Below are 7,831 nucleotides of genomic sequence, written 5' to 3'. Positions count from 1 at the left end.
CACTGTCGACGCTGGGTACACTGAAGACACTGGGTACACTGTAGACGCTGGGTACAGTAGACGCTGGATATACCTTCGATGCTGGATACATTGTTGATGCTGGGTACATTGATGCTGGGTACACTGTCGATGCTGGATACACTGTCGACACTGGGTACATTGTTGACGCTAAATACATTGTAGACGCTGGATACACTGTCGACACTGGGTACATTGTAGATGCTGGATACACTGTAGACGCTGGATACATTGTAGATGCTGGGTATACTGTAGACACTGGATACATTGTAGACGCTGGGTACGCTGTAGACACTGGGTACACTGTCATCGCTGGATACGCTGTCGTCCCTGGATACGCTGTCATCGCTGGATACACTGTCGTCGCTGGGTACACTGTCGACACTGGATACATTGTAGACGCTGGGTACACTGTCGATGCTGGGTACACTGTCGACGCTGGGTACACTGTCGTCCCTGGATATGCTGTCGTCGCTGGGTACATTGTAGACGCTGGATACATTGTAGACACTGGGTACATTGTAGACGCTGGGTACATTGTAGACGCTGGGTACATTGTCAATGCTGGATATACCTTCAACGCTGGGTACATTGTAGAAACTGGAATACATTGTAGACGCTGGATACTGTTGGGATCCAACCCCAGCAGGTCCAGGGGTTCCCAAAGGTGTGGATGGAGTCGGTGAAGAAGGAATGACACGGAGGCAGTGTTCAGTTGATCAGCAGCCTAGCCACGTTCTGACTTTATTTCTCCTGTTACATCTGTATTTATACCAGTTGATTTTAATCCTATCCATTCTATTACAAAGGTTAGGGCGTTTCTTATCTCCATTCCCAGGTTACCTGATTGTTCTGTTAAGCTACAAGGAAGTAACTGAAGGAGATTATCCTAAGTAAAGATTATGTAGCTTAAGCATGATTGTTCATAGTTAAAGTGATTACCCGCCTGGCACTTAGTTCAGGGGTTTTGTTCCATCCCTAACTCCAGGGAAAAATCCCCATCTGGGGAAACAACCTTTTTCAGAGAGGTGACCTTGGTTAAAACACATAGTGCTAAGAAGGGGAGCAAACATATTAAGAACAGTATGCCGGCAGTGCGGCAGCGCAAGTGTTCCACCCGGAAGCACCTGCGGAGGTTGGAGATTCCTGAGGATGGCCGTAGCAATGGAGGCACAGAGCGCTATGGCCGAGGACGGTTTCACCCAGGTCACCCGCAAGGGTGGCTGGAAGTCGAAGAAAAGGCTGGCGGAGGAGCTGTGCGTGGTGGGGGAGGGCAGGGACGCGAGCCACATGGACACCGAGGAGGCCCAGCCGTAGAAGAGGCCGGTGTTCCTGCCCCTCTCCGGGGACGGGTTCCTTGATGGGAAAGAAGAAACAAGGAAAATTCCAGTCCCAGCTAACAGATACACACCATTGAAAGAGAACTGAATGAAGATATTTACTCCTATGGTAGAACATTTGGACTTCATATTCGCTTTAACTTGAAATCGGGGAATGTAGAAATCAGGACTTGTAAAGAAACCAAGGATGTTAGCGCTCTGACAAAAGCCGCCAATTTTGTGAAAGCCTTTATTCTCGGGTTTCAGGTAGAGGATGCACTTGCTCTCATTAGGTTGGATGACCTCTTCTTAGAGTCCTTTGAAATTACAGATGTGAAGCCTCTAAAGGGAGACCACCGGTCAAGGGCAATAGGGAGAATCGCTGGCAAAGGAGGAAAAACCAAATTCACCATAGAGAATGTGACACAGACGCGGATAGTTCTAGCTGATGTGAAAGCTCATATCCTTGGCTCTTTCCAAAACATCAAGATGGCAAGAACTGCCATTTGCAACCTCATCCTGGGAAATCCTCCATCAAAGGTTTATGGCAATATTCGAGCTGTGGCTAGCAGAGCAGCAGATCGGTTCTGATTTCAAATCAGAGACTTTTTCTTGTCTTTGGACTGTAGAGAAAAACAGCTTACAAGTGGTCCCAAGAGACCATGTGAAGAACTTTCGGGCCAAAACCGGTTTGGCTCAGTGGATAGAGCGTCGGCCTGCGGACTGAAAGGTCCCAGGTTCGATTCCGGTCAAGGGCATGTACCTGGGTTGCGGGCACATCCCCAGTGGGAGGTGTGCAGCTGATGGATGTTTCTCTCTCATCGATGTTTCTAACTCTCTATCTCTCTCCCTTCCTCTCTGTAAAAAAATCAATAAAATATATTTTTAAAAAAAAGAATTTTCGGTCACTTTAAACCTCAGTCTCTGTTTGTCAGTTCTTAGCCAGAAGCATAAACCCGAAAGGAAAAATTTGATAGTATTCATTCAACAGCTTTGAGGATAATTTAAGTATCAAAATTTCATGCCATTATTATACTTAAACATTCATTACAATTTATCTTATTTTAAGTTACATGCATAATTTCTAGTTCTCTTATTTGGAGGAAATATTCTTATTTTTCTATTTGAATTTGTTTTTAAATTATAGATTTATAAACATTTCTTCCCTATGAGTTGTAATTAAAGAACTATTCCCAGAAAATCTCTCTGAATCATGTCCCTCAATACTGGTGATGTGACTATTTTAGAATCAGGTTGTAAGCAGCAGTTTGGCTACACTGTGTTAACCAAAAGGCTAATCTTTCTACCTGTTTTGCCACTTGTAAAATTAAAATTTAAAAAAAAAAAGAACAGTATGCCATATACCCCAGGTCCCTAGAAACATATGCTGTGCATATGTTTCTTCCCTGCAGCGACTGTGTCAAGCAGCAAGGATGGACCGGCTTCCGGCAGGATACACTGTAGATGCTAGATACATTGTAGACGCTGGATACATGGTAGACGCTGGATACATTGCAGATGCTGGATACATTGTAGACGATGGATTCTGTTGTCATTCTCTGAATACAATTGTATTTTCTTCTAGCCGTTAACTTCCTGGAAACAATGAAAGCTTCATTTTAGACCTTGTGGAGGTGGGTCTCTTTGATTTAGCCCTTTTCCTAGGGCATACGCCTTAGTCCTGGGAGACAGTCCTTATTCTTAAGGCTTGGTCCTTCCAGTTTCTGGGAAAAGCTCAAGGTGTTTACCTTGCATCTCTAACTCCGCAGTACTTGGTGTTTTGAAAACTGCTCCTCAGATGCTTTAGCTTCCAGCCACTGCTCTTCCTGGGGTTCCCTGGTGCTGACCCAGGCCATTGCCTTTTGGGACTCAGCGGGGATGTGAGGAGGAATTTGTGTGCAGTTGCTGGGCTCCTTCCTTTATAAAACTTCCCCCACTCAGTTCCTTAACATTTTAAAGAGAAATTTGCAATTAACTGGTCTGAGGAACAGAGGTTTTAAAACGCTGTTTTCTATTTTACATAATAAAATTGCCTGGTGTCTGCAGGAAAAATAAATAAATAAATAAATAAATAAATAAATAAATAAATAAATCTACACTAATAAAAGAGAAACATGGTAATTAGCGTATGACCGCTACCCTTCCCATTGGCTAATCAGCATATCCTTATGCAAATTAACTGTCAGCCAAGATGGCGGCTGGCAGCCATGCACTGAAGCGAACAGGGAGGCTTGCTTGCTCCAGCGACTGCGGACTCCAACGTTCCCCGCCTGCCGCTGCCGCCCTCTCAGCTGCAACTCTAAGCAACTATGTTGCAAATATAGAAGCTAAACAAAACCCCAGAAACTAGCTTTCAGTCAGCCGGGCTTCAGCCAGCCTGACAGCAACATTGTATCAAATACAGAAGGAAAAACAAAGGCCAGAAACCGGCTTTCAGCAGCCGAGGCCTCAGAGCTAAAGCTGGCCCAGAATAAAGAAAAAAAGGAGCGGTTGGGAGCTTCAGTCGCCCGCCAGCCTGAAAATGGCCCTCAGCCCCTCACCCAGACTGGCCAGGCACCCCAGTGGGGACCCCCACCCTAATCCAGGACACCCTTCAGGGCAAACCAGCCGGCCCCCACCCATGCACCAGGCCTCTATCCTATATAGTAAAAGGGTAATATGCCTCCCAGCACTGGGATCAGCGGAGCAACGAGGATCCCAGCACCGGGATCAGTGTGACAGGGGGCAGCGCCCAAACCCCCTGATCACCCTGCGGCTCTGTGTGTGACAGGGGGCGGGGCCACAACCTCCCTATCCGCCCTGCTCTGTTCATGACAGGGGAAGGTGCCCCAACCCCCTGATCAGCCCTGCTCTGTGCCTGATAGTGGGGAGCTCCCCAAACCCCTGATCGCCCTGCGGCTCTGTGTGTGACAGGGTGCGGCGTCCCAACCCCCTGATCGGCCCTGCTCTGTGAGTGACAGGGGGGAGCTCCTCAACCTCCTGATCGGCCCCGCTCTGTGTGTGACAGGGGGGAGCTCCTCAACCCCCTGATCGGCCCTGCTCTGTGTGTGACAGGGTACGGAGCCCCAACCCCCTGATCGGCCCTGCTCTGTGTATGACAGGGGGCAACGCCCCAACTCCCTGATCGGCCCTGCTCTGTGCTTGACAGGGGGTGGTGCCGCAACTTCCCTATCGACCCTGCCTTGAGTGTGACAGAGGGCGGTGCCCCAACCCCCCAATCGGCTCTACCCTGAGCTTGACTAGGGGTGGCATCGCAACCTCCCGATCCGCCCTCCTCTATGCATGACAGGGGGCGGTGCCCCAACTCCCCAATTGGCCCTGCTCTGAGCCCAACCAGGGGTGCACCTAGGGATTGGGCCTGCCCTCTGCCACCCAGGAGCAGGCCTAAGCCAGCAGGTCATTATCTCCTGAGGGGTCCCAGACTGCGAGAGGGCACAGGATGGGCTGAGGGACCCCCTTCGCCCCCCTCCCCCCCCAGTGCACAAATTTTTGTGCACCGGGCCTCTAGTAAATAAATAAAATGTATAACAATCTAGGGTCATTTAAAACACCAACAAACTATTTCTTATATTTTTTAAATATTTTTTAAATTTTCTAATTACAATTGACATTCAATATTATATTAGTTTCATGTATACAACATAGTGATTAGACATTTAAATTTTTTTTTGTTTCTTAAAGTATTACAAAGAGTTTTACACATGTCTCCTTCCCCCCACCCTTGACATTCCCCCGGCTTCCCCCACCCCCTAGTGTCTTGTGTCCATTAGTTATTCTCATATGCATGCATATAAGTCCTTCAGTTGATCTCCTACCTCCCCCAACCCTCCCCAGGGTTCCCACTGTAGCTTGACATTCTGCTCAATGCTGCTCTGCCTCTGTATCCATTTTTGTTCATCAGTCTATAATGGTCCTTATTATCCATAAATGAGTGAGTTTATGTGGTATTTTTCTCAGCTTCCCAGGGGCCGTCCCAGCCTCACAAGGGCCATCTCAGCCTCACAGGGGCCGCCTCAACCTCACAGGGGCTGTTTCAACCTCACCAGGGCTGTTGCAAGCTCACCAGGGCCATTTCAGCCTCACCAGTGCCGTCTCAACTTCACCAGGGCTGATTCAACCTCACCAGGGCCGTCTCAGCCTCACCAGGGCCGTCCCAGCTTCACCGGGGCCGTCTCAACCTCACAGGGGCCATCTCAACCTCACCGGGGCCGTCTTAGACATTTAAATTTATACTTCATGAAGCGATTGCCCCAATAAGTCTAATATCCATCTGGCACCGTATGTAGTTATTACAATACTAGAGGCCTGGTGCAGAAAAATTTGTGCACTCTGGGGGGTTCCTCAGCCTGGCCTGCATCCTCTCGCAGTCTGGGACCCCTTGGAGGATGTCCACCTAAGCTGGCAGTCAGATATCCCAAGAGAAAACCAAGGTGGCGGCATAGGTTAATGCCGGAGTTTGCTGCCTCGAACAACCACTTCCAAAATACAACTAAAAGACGGAACGGACATCATCCAGAACCACAGACATCCTCTGGCATCCCAGGATGTCCAACTAATGGCTTAGGCCCACTGGGGACCCTTAGGTCCATGGGGAGGGGTCTAAGTCATTAGTCAGACATCCTTAGCACAGAGGCTCCCGCCACCACCACTGCACTGGTCAGCCATGAGCCGGCTTCTGGCTGAGCAGTGCTCCCTTCCGTGGAAGTGCACTGACCACAGGGGGCAGCTCCTGTGTTGAGCATTTTCCCCATGGTGGTCAGTGCACGTCATAGCAACCAGTCATTCTAGTTAGGATCAATTTGCATATTACCCTTTTATTATATAGCAGCGGTTCTCAACCTGGAGGTTGCAACCCCTTTGGCAGTCGAATGACCCTTTCACAGGGGTCACCTAAGACCATCCTGCATATCAGATATTTACATTACGATTCATAACAGTAGCAACATTACAGTTATGAAGTAGCAACGAAAATAATTTTATGGTTGGGTCACAACATGAAGAACAGTATTTAAAGGGCCAAAAGGTTGAGAACCACTGTTATATAGGATTATTGAGTATATTTCCTATGCTGTACTTTACATCTCCATGACTATTTTATAACTACCAATTTACTTCTTAATCCCTCTAACTTACACTGCTCTATAATTACATATTTTCTGGATTTTTAAGGACACTTCAGATTTTTAGCATTTATTTTAGTATATAATTTTGAATTAATTTCAAAATTTAGGGACACAAAATTTTCCCACTGTTTTCCCTAGCTTTCAATTCAAAATATATTGTAACTATTTAGCATTAAGTACAGTCTACCAATGCTTATAATGTAGCTCAGAGTTTATGAGAATCAGTGTCTGAACGCACCTGTGTCCTGGCAAGAGATGTCATGGACCCAAGTTCTCTGAGAGCCATTTGTGCTCCAGGTACGAGGGACCAGGATATAGGGGCCAGGGTTTCTAGGAATGGGAGACTGGAGGCTGAACAGATGGCCTCTGCTAAGGGGAAAACTTAGAAGAGAGCTACCACAAATCTCATTAAGATGGTAGGACATGTGTCCCACCCCACCAGGAGAGCTGCAGTCACTGGATGTGTGGGCATGTAGACTAAGAAACCAGTTACCGAAGCCAGTCCTGTGGCTAGCCCAGACCATAGTCTCAGATGAGAGGCAGAAGCTGTGATAATACAGATACCCAGCCACACCTGTTAGATAAGCGGACACAAGAGAATACTGGTGTACTCCTGCCTGGCTCCACCGGAAGCAACATCTTGAGCTAACTTTTCAAGGTGGGCCCCCCTTTCTTCCAAGAAAGGAAGAACAAGAAGGCCTTTTGGGAGCTCTGTCAACTTCCTACAGGAAGACAAAAACAGCTCATTATACAAACCGTCCTGAGAGAGAGTGGGGTGGGTACAAAGGTGGGTCCAGGTTTTACAATGCCTGTTGCTAATACAATTTGGGAGTACCTTTTAAGAAAATGAATACAAAGTTATGAATACAAAATAGTTAGGGTCTTGTTAACCAGTGTTACCCAAATAAATTCAATAAAAAGGAAAAAGAGAGCTAGGTTTAATAATGAATATTCATATAGAATGAGAAAAGAAATTACAACTAATTACAAATTTTGAAAAGCTGACAAATACCACAAAGATCCCCGAATCCAGAAAAATAAGCTTTACTAATTTGATGACATAATCAATGGTTGTTATTGTTTTGTTTTGTTTTGTTTGTATATCCTCTGTTAACATCTTTAAGTGATAATGATTTTGTAATATTTCCTATAGAGGGAATTAAAAAATAATTCATCTTTCCTCTAGAAGAGCTGATTAAATTTTTTTTGATTACTGACAGATTAGAAAAGTTTCTTTCAGTTTCACACCTCACTACTCCCAAAGTCATTTATAAGACTATTGTCAAATTTGGAAAATGTCAAGTTTTTAGCATTAATTATCTGTATGATTTCAGGGCAATTCAAGTTTTCTTGGCAGGAACTGTGTAAAGT

General features: G+C 46.3%; 1 pseudogene; it reads left to right on the top strand.

Annotated features, from left to right (window-relative positions):
• Positions 1-1,091: 1,091 nt before the first annotated feature.
• On the top strand, positions 1,092-2,032 carry LOC102423901 (annotated as a pseudogene).
• Positions 2,033-7,831: the final 5,799 nt, after the last annotated feature.

This window comes from Myotis lucifugus, unplaced genomic scaffold (genome assembly GCF_000147115.1).
Source record: "Myotis lucifugus unplaced genomic scaffold, Myoluc2.0 scaffold_126, whole genome shotgun sequence".
Lineage (NCBI taxonomy): Eukaryota > Metazoa > Chordata > Mammalia > Chiroptera > Vespertilionidae > Myotis > Myotis lucifugus.
The sequence above is the reverse complement of the archived record's forward strand: the minus strand, read 5'-3'. Positions and strand labels throughout refer to the sequence as shown.